Consider the following 20,242-nt stretch of genomic DNA (forward strand, 5'->3'; position numbering starts at 1 on the left):
ATTAATCTCGGGAAATTGACAGTCTATCAGTAAGAACCTAAAACAACAAACTAGCAAACTTTTGTTTTGTTTTGTTTGAGATAGAATTTTCCTCTATGTAGTCCTGGTTATCCTTGAACTCACTGTGTAGACCAGTCTATCCTCAAGAGATCACATGTGTCTGCTTCCAGAGTATTGGGATCAAAGTCATGAGCCTCCACCACCCAGGAACAAAACAGTTTTAAAGAAGATATCAATAAGATGCTGGGGGAAATCAATCAAAGGGGTGTTACTGAATCTTTGGACCCAGTCGTTTGAAGTCTTCTCAAAAAATACCTGAGTTAGTACCTACATGGGGGGGGAGAGGGGGTTCATGGAAGATGTGGTGAGAGACAACACTGGACTGAGAAGGCACCTTGACTCTGACCCATGCAAGCCCTGGACCATTCTATAGCCCTTCAACAACCCTACCGTCCCAGGGCAGGGACATTAAGACATTAAGGCCACGTCCCCAAAGTTCAGTTCATTAGAATCTTGACAAAAATAAACTTGCTTGGGAAAGGAGAAGGAAGAAAAGACAGAGAGATGCTGTTCTTTGAACCTGAGTGTGGGAACTGCTTCACACGGAATAAGGATGGAAATGGCATGTGAGAGATGAGAGAACACTCTGATAGACAGACGTAAGCCTCACTGATGTCAATAGATTGGATGCACTCCTCACTAGAAACTACTGCTGCTGTCTTCAATTCCTGTGTAAAGAAAATGAGGGCGGGCCTGAGTAGTGGAGGAGCCAGTAACTCACCTACTAAGTGCTTCATTTGTGGCTAAAGTGGAATGCATTTCTCCCTCCAGAGTTGGCATATGTATGTGTGTGGTATACATATGTGTATGTTTCAGTGTTCACGTGTTTGCCTGGGTGTATGCATGTGTGTGTGTGAGGCCTGAGGTTGATATAAGTTGTCTTCCTTGATCAATCTCCACCGTATACATTGAGACTGGGTCGCTCTGCAGGCAAAATTGACTGTTTCAGCTACCCTGGTATGGTAGTTTGTATGTAATCAGCCCCCATAATCTCATAGGGAGTGGCACTATTAGGAAGTGTGGCTTTGGAGAGGGTCTGTCCTTGCTGGAGGAAGTGTGTCACTGTAGGGGGTGGGCTTTGAGGTTTCCTATGCTCAAGATACTGCCCAGTGTCTCAGTCAGCTTCCTGTTGTCTGCAAGATGTAGGACTTTCAGCTACTTCTCTAGCACCACATCTAGCTGCATGCTGCCATGCTCCCCACCATGATGACAGTGGTGCTGAAGTTGTGTGTGTTTGAGGGGCTTGCTTAAGAGGTTTCAGAGGAGAAGAATATAATGGACTGAACCTCTGAAACTGTAAGTGAGCCACCCTCATTAAATGTTTTCTTTATAAGAGTTGCCATGGTCATGATGTCTCTTCACAGCAATAAAAACCCTAACTAAGAGACCTGGATAGCCAGCTTGCTCCAAGGATCCCTGTCTCTACCTCCTGTGCTCTAAGAATTACAGAAGGCCACCACAACTACTTGACTTTCATGTGGGATATGGCCATCTGAACTCTGGTCTTCCTGCTCTACCCACTGTGCCACCTCCCCAGCCCTGTCCTTCTCTCTCTTAAATTCCCAATCACTGCATCTCTCTAGACCCCAGGTTTCTTTTCTTCATTTGTTTATCTATCTGTTATGTTTGAGCACCTGCTACATGTGAGGCTCTGTACTAGGCACTAGATAAGGCATGTGATTACACTTGAACATAAGTCAGCTTCTATCAACAAAGGGACTTAGAGGGCAGAAGAACACAAATAATTATTCTAAATGATAGATGAAGTGTAAGGTCTGGGTGCAGGATCATGGGAAGTTGATGGGAGAAGACTACTCGATTAGCTCCTTAGTCTTCATACTGACATGAGGAAAACTTTCTCCAGCTTCGGTCCACAGGAGTGTAGGAGTCAGAGCAGGGTGGGTTGGACAGCTGCTTTTAAAGTGTGTCCTGCAGAGCAGGAAGAGTTGAGTGGGTCCTGTGTGCCATGCTCAGCTGCAGAAAGGTGCTGCTAAACACCTTAACCTGACTATGAAAGACAGCCTCTTGCTCCAGCATCAGCTGCCTCTTCAGCCTCATCTCCCTCTTCTCCCCCCAAAGCCCTAATTCTCAGGCCAGCTTAACTTTATGCATCTCCATGATGCTAGTCCAAGTCTTCTCTCTTCCTCACTCTCTTCCTCAATGCTAAAATCAATGAGCCCAATCCCTGAAAGAGGCCAGCAGCAGACTGCCAGGACCCTAGCTGGGCGGGAGCATAGCACAAGGCAAGGAGTAACCCTAGGCACAAGACACAGGGATGTGAATTCTGCCTCCAGCATGGAGGCCTGCAAGCCTCACAAGTTTAGAGACCTTTCTTCTCTCCTGACCTTAGTCTTTTGATCTGTAAAATGGAGAGGCCACCCTACCTGGCAGGCTAGTTAGGAACTCAAGGTAATGACTGTAAAAAGCTTGCAGATTGTGAGGTGATCTCTTATGCATGCTTTTGGGTATGCAAGTGTAAGGGATTGTCATTAGTATTCAGGGTCTTCTTGGCTGATGTGTTTTTGCGAGAGTTTGGCTAGAAACGTGATTAAGATACGTCCCAGATGAGTAGCTTCTGCCAGGGTGCCTTCATCCAATAGCCGCGGAGGGAAAGAATCAGCCTTTGTGATTGTTTTTTACATAGTTGGAAGCATTTCAAAGCATCGGATCTTTTTTGAAAAAGTGAATTCCAGTTTATTTGCATTCAGCCTATTTCCATCAGTGCTTGAGAACACAGTAAATTTATGCTTTCAAAGTTAATAGTTTAAAATGAAAGGATACATATCCTGCTAATTTTTTTTCAACAATTCAGGATTTGCAAAGAATTCATGTATCAGTAACAATATTGATTAATCAGATTTGAAAGAATTGAGGAAGCAATTTTGCTTAAACAGTAGGTTTTTCTAGGCTGATAATGAAGTACAAGGCTTTCTCCTTGACTGGTGGAAAAATATAATGTAAATCCAGTCAATTAATCAACCAATAAATCTTTAAGCACACAAACATAAACTAGAAAAAAATGGACCCTCCCAAAACTTTCAGGAGACTATTCCCAAATGATGGACCCTTGAAAGGGAGCAGTGATGAACTCACTATGCCATAAATAATGATCCTTGAAGAAAAGCCATGTTGATGGTTTGTATAGGCAAACTTGAACATCAAAAGTGATACACACAGCTGAGACAGGAGTATGGCAGGCATTGGCATTCAAATGATCAATAGATAACACCAGGGAAGTAGAGATGGTGAATGAAGAGAGCAAGGTCAACATTTAAGAATCAAGCCAAAATGCTGGCAGTGGTGGTGCATGCCTTTAATCCTAGCACCCAGGAGGCAGAGGCAGGTAGCTCTCTGGGTTCAAGTCCAGCTTGGTCTACAAAGCCAGTTCCAGAACAGCCAAGGCTATACAGAAAAACAATTTCTACAAAAACCAAAAGAGAAAAAGAAAATCAAATCAAAGATAAGTATCTAGCAAATAAATTTCCAGAAGGGCAACTAGAAAGATAACAAGAGAACCAAGTGAATGGGGTCAGTTGAGATGAGAGTAAACCAAGACAGAAGACTGGAAGCCAATAGATACGTTCTCCTGCTAAGTCCAGTACAATGAGACTCCAAAGGTGTTTAGTGGATTTAGCACCAGGCATGAATCTAGTAGACCTTAAGAAGGGTTACTTTGGTGGAACTGTAAGACTGATCTATGTGGCAGTATGTTGGAAGGGGTGGAAAAGGAAGTAGAGAAAGAGCACAGATCATGATTTCAAAAACAGTCCAATAGCTAATGTAAGGAAAGAAAAATATCAATGTACAGAGGAGAATGTGAGACCCAGAGTCATTAACGAATTAGAAGACGCAGAAGCATGCCTGATTGTTAATAAAAAAAAAAAAAAAAAGTCCAATCAACAGCAAGAAGAGAAAGACACAGGAAAACAAGAGGCATTCCCAAAAGAGCCAAAGAGCATGGCACCCAAAAAGTAGACCAGGGTCACTGCTATCCCACTCAGGCTCTCCGAGGCAGAAACCACACCTGTCCCAAGCCTCTTAGAAGATAAGTAGTGTTAATCCAGGCAAGAAGACCAGATGCAAGATGCAGAAAAATAGGGCATTCCTCCCCAGCCAGTGCTCTGTCCAATTTCTCCTCTGGGGCTTCTCAGAGTTGCCTAAATTGGAGTGGGAGAAAGTAGTCTAAAGAAATGTTCCATTTCTTTTTTGTAGGTTTGTTTTCATAAATAAAATGTGGATTTGCTTACACAATGCTCATCCTGTTTGTCTCCACCCAAGGTATATTTTTCATCTGAGTTATTTCCTTTAGAAAGTGTGCAGCCAGAGATACTAAGTTGGAGTTCAAGCACCCACAACTATTAATGTAATGTGATGGTGATGGGTGGTTGCCTTATACCTAGCCACATTCCTCTGCATTTCTTAAGTGAATATTTCCCAGTAATCGTGGTGTGGCCTGATTAGAGTCTGTCCATTTCAGCTAAAAAGGGAGTACTTGACCTTTCAGGTGGTCATGTGTGAACTTACTTGATGAGACATGTATTTCAGTGGTGAGAGACTGAAGACCGAGTCCAGATGGGAAGGAAGTTCTAGATACATGCCGCCTGTTCAGTGAAGTACTCTGTCCACAAGCAAAAAGGGGAGCTCTTAAAGGTAAAGATAATTTGTGCTGTTCAAACATAATTGCTGCACATGAAGTCTAACCAAATACGCATAGAAATTCAATTCACAAATGAGTCCCAGGCATAAGATCCAAGCCTCCTAGTAATTTAAGAAATCTCTGCTGAATTGAAATAAAGTCTGCCAGCATTCAATTAGCAATATTTTCTTTTAAAATACTAGTAGCCAAAACTAGTGAATATATGTTTAAGTCAATACCTGTAATTATTTTTGGTATCAAGGTAAATTAAAGCAATTCTTGCAGAAAATTATCTGAAACTATGAAACAAGAGATGTAAAATTATTTATATAACTTAACCCAGTAAGTCCTCATGAAGAAATTAATTTATACTTACCTATGGGCTGGGGAGATTGCTCAGTGGTTAAGAGCACTGACTGTTCTCCCATAGGGCCTAGATTCCGTTTCCAGCACCCACATGGTATCTCACAAGCACCTGTAATTCTAGTCCCAGGGGATCTAATGCCTTCTACTAGCGTCTGCAGGCACTAGGCACATAAGTGGTGCCTACACACACGTGCGGGCAAAATACCCATACACATAAAGTAAAAATAAAGTAAAATAATAACCTGTAATACAAAAGATACATGTATGTTTACACACACACACACATATATATACATATATATGCCTTATGATCAATCAAATAATTGGTCAATAAACACTTGAGCAAACATAAACCAGAAAAACAAAGAATTATATATATATATATATAACAGACAAAAAGTTTGTCTTTCACCTTCCTAGTAAAAGACCCATCTATCTTATTTCTGTAATTCAACTCAGTCCTGGCTCTGAAACCCATGTCTCCTATGGGCCTGGAAATTTTAATCTCAGTCACTAAGATTTTCCTGAAGGTAGAGTTATAACAGAGTCCTGAGATTATGCCCTATGCTGAAGGTTCATGGGACTGGGTGGGGTTGGTGTTTAGTTATTCCAGACACCCCTTTCATAGTTAGTATGTCAGGGCCTAGCCTCTTCCCATTGTTTCTATCATCCATAAGGCAGAAGGGGTTGTAATAGGGCAAGGAACCTTTTCCTTGGGACCTCACATCATGCACAGTCCCTATCAGGAGGACACTGCCACCTTCACAGCTGTCCTCTCAGGAGGAAGAACTTAGGTTCCCGATTCCTTTTCTCATCTTGATTTTCTCCCTCCTCACTGCCCCCTGGACCCAGGCTGGTTGAGAAGACATTAACAAATAAGAAGAAAGAAAGAACCATGTTCCTGATTTTCTCCAGAACCTGTTACTGCCTTTGTCTTTAGTCCATCTCTACCCACATCCCTACCTCTGCCTCTTGAAAACTAAATCAGAGAAGAGAAAACTAAATACCAAGGGTGGAGACACAGTATAAACCTTGTCTAAGCAAACCCATATTTTATTTAGAAATGTCTTCCTAGCTTTAGTCATTGTAGATGACTGTGATTTCAGCCAAGCCCTGAGCCATCTCCAAACGGGAAAAGGGCCCCACCTCTCTGTATTTGGATAGAAAGTCAGAAATATGAAAAATTAGTATCTCAAAATATCTTTCTAGCTTTAGGCATGAAGATTGTCATGACAGAAAAATGGTAAAGGAATTAGAAACCACAAAACTATCCAAGAGCAAAAACATGATTATGCATAATTTTTTCAAGCATTGCCATACTTTAATCTTCATAATATTATTTGATTTAGTATTATATAATCAAAAAATATTTGAAGACAAAGCCTCAACCCATATGTATCACAAAGTCTAAGAGTCATCAGAAAAAAATGAAAATATCTGATATGTTTGGGTGGAGAGAGTTAGTGTGAGTTATTTTTATAATAAAGATTGTATAACAACATTAAAAATAAATTGGCATTAGAGTGGAAAATACTTCCCAGATTTAGAATAAGAAATGAAGAAATCCCTATGGATTTTACCTCAAAGTGTAGTGTCAAGCTTCAGGCCAGGAATTCAAAGTTACCCCAACCACTGTCATTGTTGATGAGTTGAAGCTGCAGAGAGCTTTGGTTTTCTCCATTTCACCTTCCCTAAGACATCTGAACTTCTACCTGTCTCTCCAGTTTCTACACAGAGTTTGCATGCTAGAGCAGAACTTGGAAATACTGGTCAAATGAGGCTCCTAAGAGGTGAGCAGTGTCTGAATTATATTGTCTAACAAAGGAGAAACCCTCTTGTTGACCAGACACTGGGAAGACACCTCCCTCATTAGCACGGCTGTTAGACTCTATTGGTTCCATTGTATTAATATCAAATCTGAGTCTCTGAAAGGTGATGTTCCCAGTGTCACTTGGTGACTGGGTCAGAATTCAAGCTCTGATTTGGCAGACCATGGAGCCTGAGTTATTTTCCATGGGATTATATTATCTGACTAGAAATAACCTGCAAGTCCATTCAGTCATCCTGAGATAAAAAGTTTAAAAACAAAATGTTTCACGATTGTGACAAATTAGTGAAAATGTTACACAGCCCACTACCCCTACTGAAAAGCAGTGGCACTGTTAGCCAGCTTGTCCCAACCTCAGACCATGCTTGCACATGCTCACTGATGGACGTGTTCCACAGAAAAGGGCACAGGAATATGGTACACCCCATAAGTCCCCTTTTGGAAATCCATGGCCTACTCAAGGACTCTACATTCTGAAGGAAAAGAACTCCTTCTCTTTTTTAATCTAGTGTTTCCAGGACCTGGTCACAGAAGCCATTTAATCTTGACACTGTCACAACCCTTGGATCCCTTGCTCAATTTCGTATCAAGGTCAAGGGAAGGGATTCCAAGGAAATGCTAAGGGGACATAATCTTATTGTCATGGAGGATTTTCTGTGAGACAATGGTGACAGCCGTACCCTGTAACACTGAAGATGACAGTTCTTTCCAGTGAAGGAGAAAGAATGGTTTCATTGTGATCAAGCCTCCAGGATCGGCTCTGGTGCCTCAAGCGCCTGTGTGTTTGGAAATGTCAGAAGACTGGTAGCAATGTGGCATGAAGTAAGACTATCACACAGAACCCAGAAGGAAGGAGAAGTCATCCACGGGTTTGAAAGTAAAACTCAGTAAGGGCTGCTAGAATCTTAAGAAGCAGATGTGATCAACACCGTGGAGGTGGCAAAGGTTGCTTGAATTCTTTCCAATTTCCCCCAGGACTCCAAGGAGTATCTAGGTCTGTCATCTTGGGCATGGTGAGAAAGAAACAGCAATGTCACGAGGATTCACTGAGTGAGGATTAGATGGAGGGGCTTTGTAGAGAGACACGTAGATGGAGAAAATGGCCGGTCAAGGATGGCGAAGTTCTGGAGACAAGAAAATGGGAGAGAGAAAGGGGGTGATAGCCTAGCCTGGTGAGAACTTCCACCATTAAAGAGGCACCAAAATGACTGCCAACAGGGAGACAGGACAGCAGCCCAGAGTACGGAATCTAGGATGCACTAAAGAGCCAGCAGAAATAGGCAAGGAAAATAGGCAGCGAACTGTGGATCATTATTGTTAGACAGGTAACATCTGTAGACTGGAGAAAACTGCAAACGCAGGAAACTCAACAACTCGGAAGCTCAGAGTCCTGAAATTTTAGAATATCAGAAACTCGTGATTAATCCAAGAAAAATGTAATTTGGTAAAATTTTGGAACCCCCCCTTCCACTTATACAGCCCAAAGAATTTGCCCCCACTCACGTGAAGCATGCTGAGTTAATTTATGTATGCTGCCTTTTCATTTCTTCAGATGGGACACTTAGAAACTGTGGAGGCAGGTTTGTTTGCTTAAACCTTTTCTATGAACGAGCCCGCCCACCACATCTGGGGAAGGCATTATGCCATAGGAGCAGAATCTCCACTCAGCTATACAGAAAGACTATCAGCTACCTCCACAGGCCAGTCCCTAGAACACACGGGGGTTCTGTTGTTCTTGGGGCCTGGGCTCCCCATGTCCTTCTCAGAAGTATGCTTAGAAACCACAGGGATGCCTGAATAATGGCCCAGAATGTGTGGAACGTGAGCCCTGGGATGCTGATGATCCCAGATAGATGACTACAGTCAGATGTTTCTGGGAGGGGCCTTTGCTAGGGAAAAGATGAAAGAGTGGCCAGAGGGTGAGCCATCTCTAGTACTAACTACAGCAGAGAGCCACTACTCCCAGAGAACTAGAGAGACCTAGGAAGGAGATTAGTGTTTCCATGGTCCTAGGAGGCCAGAAACCCAGCAGACCTGCCTGTGAAGAGCTTGAGCCACAGAGAATGGACTGGCCAGTGGTAGCCAGAACTATAGGAGATAAGCAAGCCCTGCTTATCTTTTCCTTTTCTTCCTCAACTGCTAGGGTCTCCCATTGAGTCCATCTGGTCTGAAGCCAGTTGGCAAGGGATGCTGGAAACCATGTCTCTGCAGTGTAGATAGGGTGAGAAGAAAGGCTAGGGTGAATGGAAGATCAAACAGACAAGCCAGAACACATCATTTTGTGCAAATTTCACTCACAGCACATCCAACCAGCCCTCGTCAGTATTATCTGTGACCTTGTATCATCTGACGCCAGGGCCAGTCTTGTCTTGAACGCTCAGCAGCACTCGGTGTATCACTTTTTCCTTGTGAAGTATTTTCTTCATCTGGTGTGTGGGACACTTACCCTAAACATTTATTGTTTTTGATAGTCTTCTTCATAGACTCCTCCTGACTCATCATGTTCTAATTAGAGAGGTGTAGGAGTTGTTTTTTTTTTTTTCCATTGTTTCTCGTTTTCATCTATCCTTGGTTCTTAGATAATCTCATCTTCAGTGAGTGTCACCTGTGTGGATGTCGTCACTTGGGCATGCTCCCACTTCTGTCCTCAGTGCCTGTCAGGAACTCCAGCTGGAGGCTTGAGCATCTCAAATAAAACGTGCTCTGGTTAATTTTTCTTCCATCTTGGGCTTCCCTCTTCTGATTTTCTGAGCTCAGGTCTCTGGTCATCAAAGATGTATACTGTATGCATATTCTAATAAATATCAAGAATCGAATTTCTGCAATCATCATGAAGTATTCCATATTCATTTCACCCAATAAATCCTGGCAGGGTTCCCAAAAAGGGTCAGGCTTGCCTTAGTCTCTAAGTAAACAGAAGCAAATCACACCTGGTACCTGACCTCAAGGGAGGAAAAAGTGGGAAACATGATCATTTGTGCTTATTTTTGTTTAAAATGGTACCATTCAGCAAGCTTAAAGAGTCTTAAGAATTATCATGTTGTTACAGTTTTTATTTAGTTCAAGTACTGACTAGTCTGAGAAAGAAGGGGGGTCTTGGGGTCATTTTCAGGAGCCAGGTGTCTTAGTTGGAGTTTCTATTGCTGTGAAGAGACACCATGACCATGGCACCTCTTACAAAGGAAAGCATTCAATTGGGGCTGGTTTATAGTTTCAGAGGTTTAGTTCATTAGCATCATGGCGGGAAGCATAACGGCATGCAGGCAGATATGGTGCTGGAGAAGCAGCTGAAAGTTCTATATCCAGATTGGCAGACGGTAGGAAGAGAAACTGAGATATACTGGCCAGGCTTGAGCATCCAAGGCCTCAAAGCACACCCCCAGTGACATGCTTCATCCAACAACACCACACCTACCCGAAATATGCCACACCCCCTAATGGTGCCACCCCCTATGGACCTATAGGGGCCATTTTTATTCAAATCACCATGCCAGGGCATGTAAAATAGTCCAACCACAGAAAAGGCAGGGACCTCATCAGTAGTTTGTAGACCCTTTCTCTAGTAAGCCCTAATAACGTGATCAGCTCCAGGACAGCAAAGAGGATCATCTCACCCATGGAGTGGGCAGATGACTACTTGGCACAGTGCAGCAGTGAGGATTCAATGACATGATACACAGGAATCGCAGAAGAGGTTCCATTCTTTGCATGCTTATTGCTTTTGACTTTCTTATCTCAGTGTTCACTCCCACTCCTCACCACCTGTGTTAATGGAATTTAGACTCTGGGTAGGGGAAACAACTTGCTTAACATCACCTTGTAAAATGAGCAGGCACAGGGCTGAGACACAAACACTGGCCACCCAGTTGCTTGCCTAGTACTGTCTTGATGTCATCAATGTAGCTATTCTTAGTTTTAGTCTCTGGTTCTCAGAAAATTCCAGAATTATTTCACTTCAAGAAGTCTTTGTGTCCATCAGTGATTAAGGGATTACCTCATATTAAATAACTAGAGAATAGAACTATCTATGAACTAAAGAATTTTCTACCAGACTGTACTGGGGGACAATCTTTGGTAGGAACTTTCTAGAAGCCATCTCCATTTATACCAAACTCAAGCCTTTCTCTGGCAAACTCAGCCTTCTTTGGTGTGCCTTCAGCAGACATTTGGAATTTGGTTCAGTTGGGGCATTCCTCCTCCATGGTGCTTTAGGTGTTTGCAGGAAGAGTTCATCCCATTTAGTTCTTCCTTTTCCAGTGTTTCCATCTATTTCAAAACAGGGTGTTTGCCATCATCCTGGATTCTATCTTTATATACACATCCATTGTCCCCTAACACATTTCACTTCTTGCAGATGCTGCATCTGGTCACATTTCAGCAAAAACGTGGCAATACCTCTTGGCCTGATCTCTCTCCTCCACTGACATTCAACTCACCATCAAAGCTTCCAGTCCACCTTGCAAGGAGTGGTTTCTTTCTAAAACAGAAATGATTTACAAGTGGTTATCAGTTGGAGCTTCTGGGTTAGGGATGGGGGCAGGTGTCTACTTCTCCTCTCAGCTCTAGGACTCCATCTGCTGCATGCTCTGTGCATGCTGCCACAGTCTCTGTGAGTTCATGTGTGCTTTGTTAGTGTGTGTAGAAGGCTTTGTTTCCTTGGTGTCCTCCATCCCCTCTGGCTCTAACCCTCTTTCTGCCACCTCTTCTTCAGAGTTCCCTGAGCCCCTGAGGTGAGAGATTTGAAGGAGACATCCCTTTTAGGGATGAGCATTCCAAGATCTGTCACTCTCTGCACATTGTCTGGCTGTCTGTCTCTGTTTTTGTTCCCATCTGCTTCAGGATGCAACTTCTCTGATGGTGGCTGAGCAAGCCACTGATCTATGAATAGCAGAATGTTGTTAGGGGTCATTTTATTGCTATGTTACTTTTCTCAGAGAGTCTCACTGGGGGAAAGATACCACTCTTCAGGGCAGGCCCCATGTTCAGCAATAGATGGCCAACACAAAACAAATTCAACAGAATCTTTGGAGGGTCTTTGTCTCACATGTTGTGTCAGGGCATTTCCCCCGACAGGTCCCTTGTGTATGTGTTATGGCTTCCAGTTTTGGTTTCTCATGGGATTTCTGTGTGTGCACATGTGTATGTCTGTGTGTCTGCACCTATATGTATTTCTCATGCTTTTTCTTTGACTCTTTTACTTCTGTTTTGTTCAATTCCAATTTGTTTGGATTTTTAACTTTTATTTTATTTTTAATTCTTAGATGTCTGTTTTCCATTGAAAGACAGAAAGGTGTGGATCTTGATGGGAGGGGAGGAGAGAAGGGACTGGGAGGAGTTGGGGGGGAATAAGAATCAGAATATATTATGTGAAAAAAAGCTATTTTCAGTAAAAGAAAAAATAAAAATAAGTAAATAATCAAATGTAAACCAGACTCCAGCACTTCTTTAGCATAACAGATGAAGATCCTCGTGGGATGACCTCTGCAAAGTTTCACAGTTGTTGTCCAGTGATACCAAACTCCTGAAGGCATTCTTAGAAGGGCCATTTAGGCACAGATGTGGAAAATGAAGTTGGCCATAATCAAGGTAATTGGGTTAGAGTTACAAATGAGGAGTAGATCAGGGAAACACTTCAACATAAGCCCCTGAGCCAAGAGTGATCTCATTTCTATTGTCTGAAGATGGCTGCCAGATTTCTATTCTGACTGATAATAGAGATGTTGGTGACATCTCTTAGTGGAGGCAGAGTTTTTCAGTGACATAAAGGAAATACAGTAGCAAGGGGCTGTGAGGAACACTATACTGTAGGTGTTTACACATTAGTACTAATGCTTACTGTGGAAACGGCTTTTATGGTAACCACGAGGTTTGGATAGTTCTTATTGAGCTACAAGCAGAGGAAGTTCCAGAGTGAACAAATACTGAAGCCAGCCTCGCCTGACATTGCAATGAAAAAATAGCTTTAAAATAGTCCTCACACATAAGTGGGAAAGGTCATATTTGTGATTGTAAAGAAGCATTCTATTTGCTCAAAAGACCTGTGCAGTCCTCTTTTGATCATCAAGGTTACCCCTGGCTGTAGCAACTCTGGATTAGGCTATGAGCAGGAAGTTGCCCACCAAAAAAGGTGGAAATTGGGTTGGCTAAGTTCGTAGCTACACAAACTGCAAGCAGAGCCCCTCAGTGCCAAGCATATACAGAGTTTGCCCCAAGACCTGGAAACAGCTGTGGAGACGAGAATTCCCTTTAATTCTTCCCTTAACTGTGTAGTTCTAAGCCATTCAACGCATGTATTTCTCATATGAAACATGAGAAGAACATTCCCCCTCCTGCTTGCCCAGTGATGTTACATTAAAAATGAAAACACTAAATAAAAATGATTCATCAGCTTTAAAGCTTTATATGTACAGATATGAGTCATGATCATAATTCTTGCCTGCTATGACTGTATTAAAATAGCAAAGTCATTTCCTTCTCCTCTGAACCCCAATTACCATGTTCCCAAAATATGTTTTAAGTGTCACCAAGTAGTTCCTAGGGCCCTCTAAACTCTCTTAGCAAAGAATCATGAGAATTTTAAGTACACAAATTAAGGGACGAGCTATGAGAAACACAGAAGAGGTCCCCTTTGCAATGTGAACTGAAAACAACTGTCAAGTTAAATGCTATTGTCAACTTAACAGCCTGGAGTAAATGAGAGTTAGACAGTCTAAAACCACATTTTAGAACACCAATTAGCAAGTCCATTTAGGGCACTTCAATGTGGTCACATTTTGTGAATGGTCAGCCATGAGCAGAAAGACATATATGACTACTCATGGAGGCTGGAGGGAATGTCATTGTGGAGAATGGTGGTACCCAAAGACACTTTCCTCCTGCCACCACCAGGGACACTGAACATTAGCAGAGTCCTGGAGGTCAGGCAGTGGTGGCACACACCTTTAATCCTATTACTCAGGAGGCAGAGATCTGTCTGGATCTCTGTGAGTTCAAGGCCACACTGGGCTACATGAGATTGATCCAGTATAGGAGAGAAACAGCCAGGCAGTGGTGGCACACACCTTTAATCCCAGCACTTGAGATCTCATGCCTTTGCTTGGGAAGCACACATGCCTTTAATCCAAGGAAGCAATATGGCAGGGCAGAGAAAGGTATATAAGGTGTGAGGACACAGGAACTCACTCTCTTTAGGCTGAGGATTTCTTAGTGGTAAGAACTAGCTAGTGGCTGGCTGCTCTGCTTCTCTGGTCTTTCAACTTTCAACCTGATATCTGGCTCTGGGTTTTTTTTTTAATTAAAAGACCATCTAAGATTTGAGCAACAATCCAGGTGATTCCTGGATAAGGGTTCTGGAGGCTGGAGTAGGACCCCAGAACCTGCCTCTTGTATTGTGGGACCTTACAAGAACCTGATTTTAGTCTAGGATTTCTTCCAAGAAGGTAGCTCTCATCCTCTTCCCAAACAACCTCTACTTCTGTAAATACCCTGAGTGAACTAGTAATGTTGCTCTGGTTGGAAGTGCTGGCCTTGTAGGTTGTGGGTATGGATTCCTCAAATCACCTCCAAGCAACAGCTTTTTAGAAGCAATCCAAATTTTCTGTGCTTTGGATTGTTTGCCCTATGGGACTGAGTCTGCTGGAGTTTCATAAGAATCAAAAGACACTAAGTGTATTTCCCCAAGGGCTTCTTGACCTCCACATTACTGACATGATGAGCCCCCCAAGTCTCTTTGTTGTGGGAGACTGCCTATATATTATAGGCTACTTAGCAGCATTTCTGTCCTCTAATCCAATAGATTTTATAGCAAGACCCCAACCAATGTAAATGTTTCCTGGGGGCAAAATAACTGCTTATGAGAACCTTTGCCTACAAAGTGCCTAATAGCAAAATTAATGTTAGATATTTATTACTTTAATTTTACAATTATGATTATCAGCATCTTCATCCAGAAAAAAAGTATGGATCTTTCCATTGTGTAGTATCAGAGGAAGAATTCCACTTTTTAGAGAACAAATAAATTGAAGAAACCTAATAGCAGAGATTTGCTGACTCCAGTTTTCCCTCGTGTTGAATAAGGACCATGTTCTTAGTGGGATTGCCTGAAGATTCAGTGAGCAAGCAGATATCAGCTGAGTGTCAAGTCCATGGCTGTCACCTGAATCACATAGTTGGTCCCTCTGGGAGAGCTCCTGACAGAATCAATGAAGGGACCTTGCTGGTAGCAGATCACACATAACTTGGTCCAAAACAAACCAAAGTCTCATTTGGCAAACACAGCTGGGGACATTGTTCCTAAAACCCTTGAGAACCCACCTTTCTACAAAGATGCTTTTGTTTTTACGGATTTCATTTTGTTTAACTCTAAGATGGATAGGCATAAGCCCAGCTAGTTACCTGAGAAGTCCAGAGCAGGCCCAGCATTGTCCAGCCATCTGCAGGTCTTTTCTGTGATCATCTAACCAGGAAGAAAGTATATTCATCCAAGTGTTATGCCTCCACTTTCCCTGACTTTCAAAATAACTGGTGGGAAGCCTCCATGGGCACCAGTGTCAGAAAGGAATGACGGTGTTAAAACGTCAGCTGTGCTGGTTTTACATATGCTGGGTCCCTAGTCCTTACAATAACCCAGTGGAGCTAATATTATCATTGAACTGTGTAGATGAAAAAGTCATCTCAGCGAAGTTGTGAGCTGAGAACAAACCAACTGGTAGACCTTGGACTTGAACCACATTCGTTTAACTGTGACCTTTGTTCCATCTAGTATTGCACCTGTAGTGAAAAGGTATAGGGAAGAAAAATAAATGAGGAAGTCATTTTCTAAGATACCCAGGAGTTTGTGTTTTGTGGTGTGACAATTAACAGAGATTGTCAACCTGACAAGATCCAGAATCACTTAGGAGCCACGCTTCTGGGCATGCTTGTAAGGGATTACTTTCCAGATTAGGTCAATTGAGAAGGAAGACAATTACTGTGGTCTGCACCATTCCATGGGCTGTAGTCTCAGACTGTATAAAAATAAGAAAGCTAGTTGAGCATCAGCATTCATTACTGTGGATGTAAAGTAACCAGTTGTCTCAAGTTCCTGCCACCGTGATTTCCCTACTGTGATAGACTGATCATCCTTTGATCAAGAAGGTCCAATGTTAGAAGTTTAGGAATTCTTATCTGCAAACGCAACTATATTCTAATCTCCATTTGAAAAATCCAATAGGATGAAGAGGAAAAAAATGAGCCTGTTCATGTTTCTTTGCAAGGTCCCAACTATGACAATGATGCATCCTCAGATGTTGTGGGGAACAGGGGAAGATAGAGCATCCTAGTAGCAGAAACATCTAACTAGATCTTAAAGGGTCAATAGAAGCCATACAAAATGACGTGGCTCGAGTCTGGACCCAGCAAAGGCATATCAAAAGGCAAAGCAAGGTGTTTTGAGAACTAGAAAGGGGGGTTGTGTGGTTAGAGTTAAAGATCTGTCATTAGGATGTAGCCCTGACTACCCACATGCAGGGTAATTCACAACGGTCTCATAGGTCAGATCAAAACATGGATGAGGCCAGTGCAGTGAGAGCACCTCTCGTCATTTTCGTAGGGATAGTCACACTGGGGTATCTCTTGTGTAATTGCCTTCACTTGGAGCTATCATATATTTGTGTGCTGCTGGCTCGGATTCCTGGGACTCAGACCACAAGAGATCTAGAAGGAGTGGATTAGTCATTTGTATTACTATTGGACCAACGTAGTTTCTGGCCATGAAGCCTCCTGGTTTTGGAGATGCTTAACATGTGCTCATTTCCCTGAAGAATTCAGCTTCATTTAAGCTCAAATAAATGAGAAATGCTATGAAAAAATGTGCAGCCCTTGACCTTTGAGCTCTTCCAGTTGGCCAATGGCCTTGGGTGAATTCCTCTATCATGAATCAAACTCAGGAGCAAAGTTGCATTGTTTTCAGGATTTTAGACTTAATGCCCTTTCCCTCAGTGGCTATTCTACATCCCTCTCTCGTTCCTTCAAGACTCATCACAGACCAAGTGGCATTTCCACTAGCAGGTTCCTCTGGTTACCACATCCTGTCTATAACTGTTTTCTGAACAACTTAAACACTATCTGTAATATCCATTCCATACTCAGCATATTTTAATATGTCTTATTATCCCTCCAAAGATTATAATTCTATAATTCTACCACTTTTTTGAGCATCATCTATCTTGGACCAGTACTTGTTAGCTTGTTTCTACTTCTGCCCTGGGCTATCATGCCTTCTCTGGTCAAATTATTCTTACTTTTCTCTTTCTCTCCATCTCTACCTCTCAAGGCTTGTTACTTGATTCTTAACACTGTCCACGTTACCATGAGCACTGGGGGACCACCACAAACCAGATGTTTCCTGCCCTACCAAGCCGTAAAGCCGGGCTTTCACATACTATGGAAGCATATAGGAGATGGGGTTCAAGTCAGCCCTAAACGCACAAGCGAATTACATAAAGACGTGACCAAATACCCATGATGCCCTACTCCTTGTGCTCTGCTTTCTGCCTCTAGCCTGAACTTGTGGTCTCAGGAGGACATTCCTGGGATCAGTTGGCATCCTTGCCACCTTGCTGGGTGGCTTCAGGAGCCTCTGCCCTGCTTTGTCTGCCTCGTCTCTTTTAATTGCTTTCCACCACTACAATCTGCTGACATGAACTTCAAAAACTCTTCCTGACTTTATTATTGTTCTTCTCAGAAAGTCATGACCCACTCCAGTGGCACGGAGGACCCCTGCTCACTCTACAGGACTTTACTCTAACTCTGCTGCTTCTTTAGTCTCCTCCCAGAATACATGGCTGGGCAGTTCTCAAACATTTCTCCCCAAAGGTCCTTGAGAACAGAAGAAAACAGTCAGGTACTCCTGGACATCTATCCAAAGGAGACCTCTGTGGGGTCCTTTACGACAAATGGCTTACCTAAGAATTATGCCAACCTTGCCTTTGGCTCTGTAAGATTTTTTTTGGCTATTTTGACATTTCTTAAGAGTTATTTATATTTCCCCAGTAAATTTTATAGTCCATGAGGCTGTACTGTCTTTCTTCTCTAGTTATTACATGTGGCATGAGCATGGCACAATCTCTATCTAGGTAAATGCTCTCTGGGTAAGTATTTAGTGTTCTACTTCTGATCTATTTCTCGGGGACAGTCTGTGGCTGAGAAGTTTGAGGTCTACTGAAGGAAGTGTTGTAACAATACTCATAGAGCAGTGTTGAGAAGGTAAAAGGCTGGTAGATCCTTATTTCTTATCTTGAAATTGAAGATGGGGTCAGACAGACAGCTCAGCATATAAAGTGTTTACTGCACAAGGCTGATGACCTAACCTCCCTCCCGAGAACCTATGTAGAGGTAGAATGAGAGAACAAATCCCACAAAGTTATCCCCTGACCTCTTCATGCATACCACGGCACACTTGTGCTCATACACACATCATGCACAGACACATACAAAATAATATTTTTAAAGAGAAATTCAAGATAAATCATGATTTCACACAATAATAATTATAATCATAAATAGTAAATATACTTTCAGTAGTTACAACCTATAGAGCTTTTTTTCCTACATTTCTCAAGGTTCTTCATATACCAGCCATCCAGAACTGAAAGCTCAGGTAACTGGGATAGACACAGTAAGCAGCCTCAGGAGAAAGGCCAAGGAGGAAGGTGCTTCCTGGGGTCTAGCAACAAGGGATTCCAGAGATAGACTGCGTTGGTATTAGCTCCCTCTGCAGTTAGCTGGAGGGAGATCATTTACATGGATGAAGGTGGCTTCATTGAGGCTGGGGCTCTCTGACTAGGGAAAGGAGCAAGCAAGGATTGCCGGGCTTACGTTTAATTGGATCACAGTTACCAAATATGCCATAAAGAGTAAAACCAGGCCGGGCAGTGGTGGCGCACGCCTTTAATTCCAGCACTTGGGAGGCAGAGGCAGGTGGATCTTTGTGAGTTCGAGGCCAGCCTGGTCTACAGAGTGAAACCCAGGAAAGGCACAAAGCTACACAGAGAAACCCTGTCTTGAAAAACCAAAAAAAAAAAAAAAAAAAAAAGAGTAAAACCTGGGGGCTGGAGAGATGGCTCAGCAGGTAAGAATATGTACTGCTCTTGAATACATGTTCTTGGTTCCCAATATCTATATCAGGCAGCTCACAACTACCTAGAGCTCCACCACAAGGGCATTGACACTCTCTTCTGGACTCTACAGGATCCTGCCTTCATACTTGCACATCAATCAGCCCCCCACACAAATATATAATTAAAAATAAAATTAAAAGTAATAAGAAGACCTACGGTTGATTATAGGAAAATGAGCAAAGTCTACACATTTTTGAAAAAGGAGTATGGCAGCAGAGGATAAGGAGAAGAGGTAATGGGGCAGAATATAAGACCAAACAAGGAACTCCTTATGGCTTTGTAACCAGGGGTGATATATATAGAATTTGCCAAATGCTGACTTCAGAAGCATATAGTGTGAACCAAAATATAAAGTCTGAACATTCATGATCAACAGACATCAGGGCAATAGCCAATAGCCTTTGGGACCTTGGACTGAAGAAAGCTCTGTGGTATGCCCTGACTGTTGGATGTCCTCTGACAGGCTTAAATGTTAGAGGCTTGTCCTCAGAGTGATGACATTGGGAATGTTTAAGAAGTAGGACATGGAAACTGGAGAGATGACTCCATGATTAAGTGCTGTAGATGATTGATTGATAAATAAAGTGTTGATTGGTCATTAGCCAGGAAGGAAGTATAGGTGGGACAAGGAGAGAGGAGAATTCTGGGAAGTGGAAGGCTGAGCCAGGGAGACGCTGCCAGCCACTGTCATGAGAAGCATGATGTAAGATACTGGTAAGCCACAAGCCACGTGGCAACCTATAGATTATTAGAAATGGGTTAATTTAAGATATAAGAACTAGATAGCAAGAACCCTGAGCCATTAGGCCAAACAGTTTAAATAATATAAGCGTCTGTGTGTTTACTTGAGTCTGAGTGGCTGTCGGTATGGGCAGGACTGGAGATAACTCCAGCTATAATTAAGAGCACATACTACTCTTACACAGGATCAGAGTCCAGTTCTTAGCACCCACCTCAGGTAGTTCACAACTGCCTATAAACTCCAGCTCTAGAGGATCTGAAAGCCTGGCTTCTGTAGGTACTTTCACTCACACGCACACACACATACAATTTTGAATAACAAAAATAAATGCAAAAGGTGGTGAGACCTGATGGTAGGTTCTTGGCCGATGGAGGTGCTTCCCTTGGAAGGGAATCTTAGTCTCCTTGAATGCGTTCTATGGGAGCACATTGTTACCAACCCAGAGCTGATCT

The sequence above is a fragment of the Peromyscus leucopus genome, chromosome 2, assembly GCF_004664715.2.
Source record: "Peromyscus leucopus breed LL Stock chromosome 2, UCI_PerLeu_2.1, whole genome shotgun sequence".
NCBI classification, from domain to species: Eukaryota; Metazoa; Chordata; class Mammalia; order Rodentia; family Cricetidae; genus Peromyscus; species Peromyscus leucopus.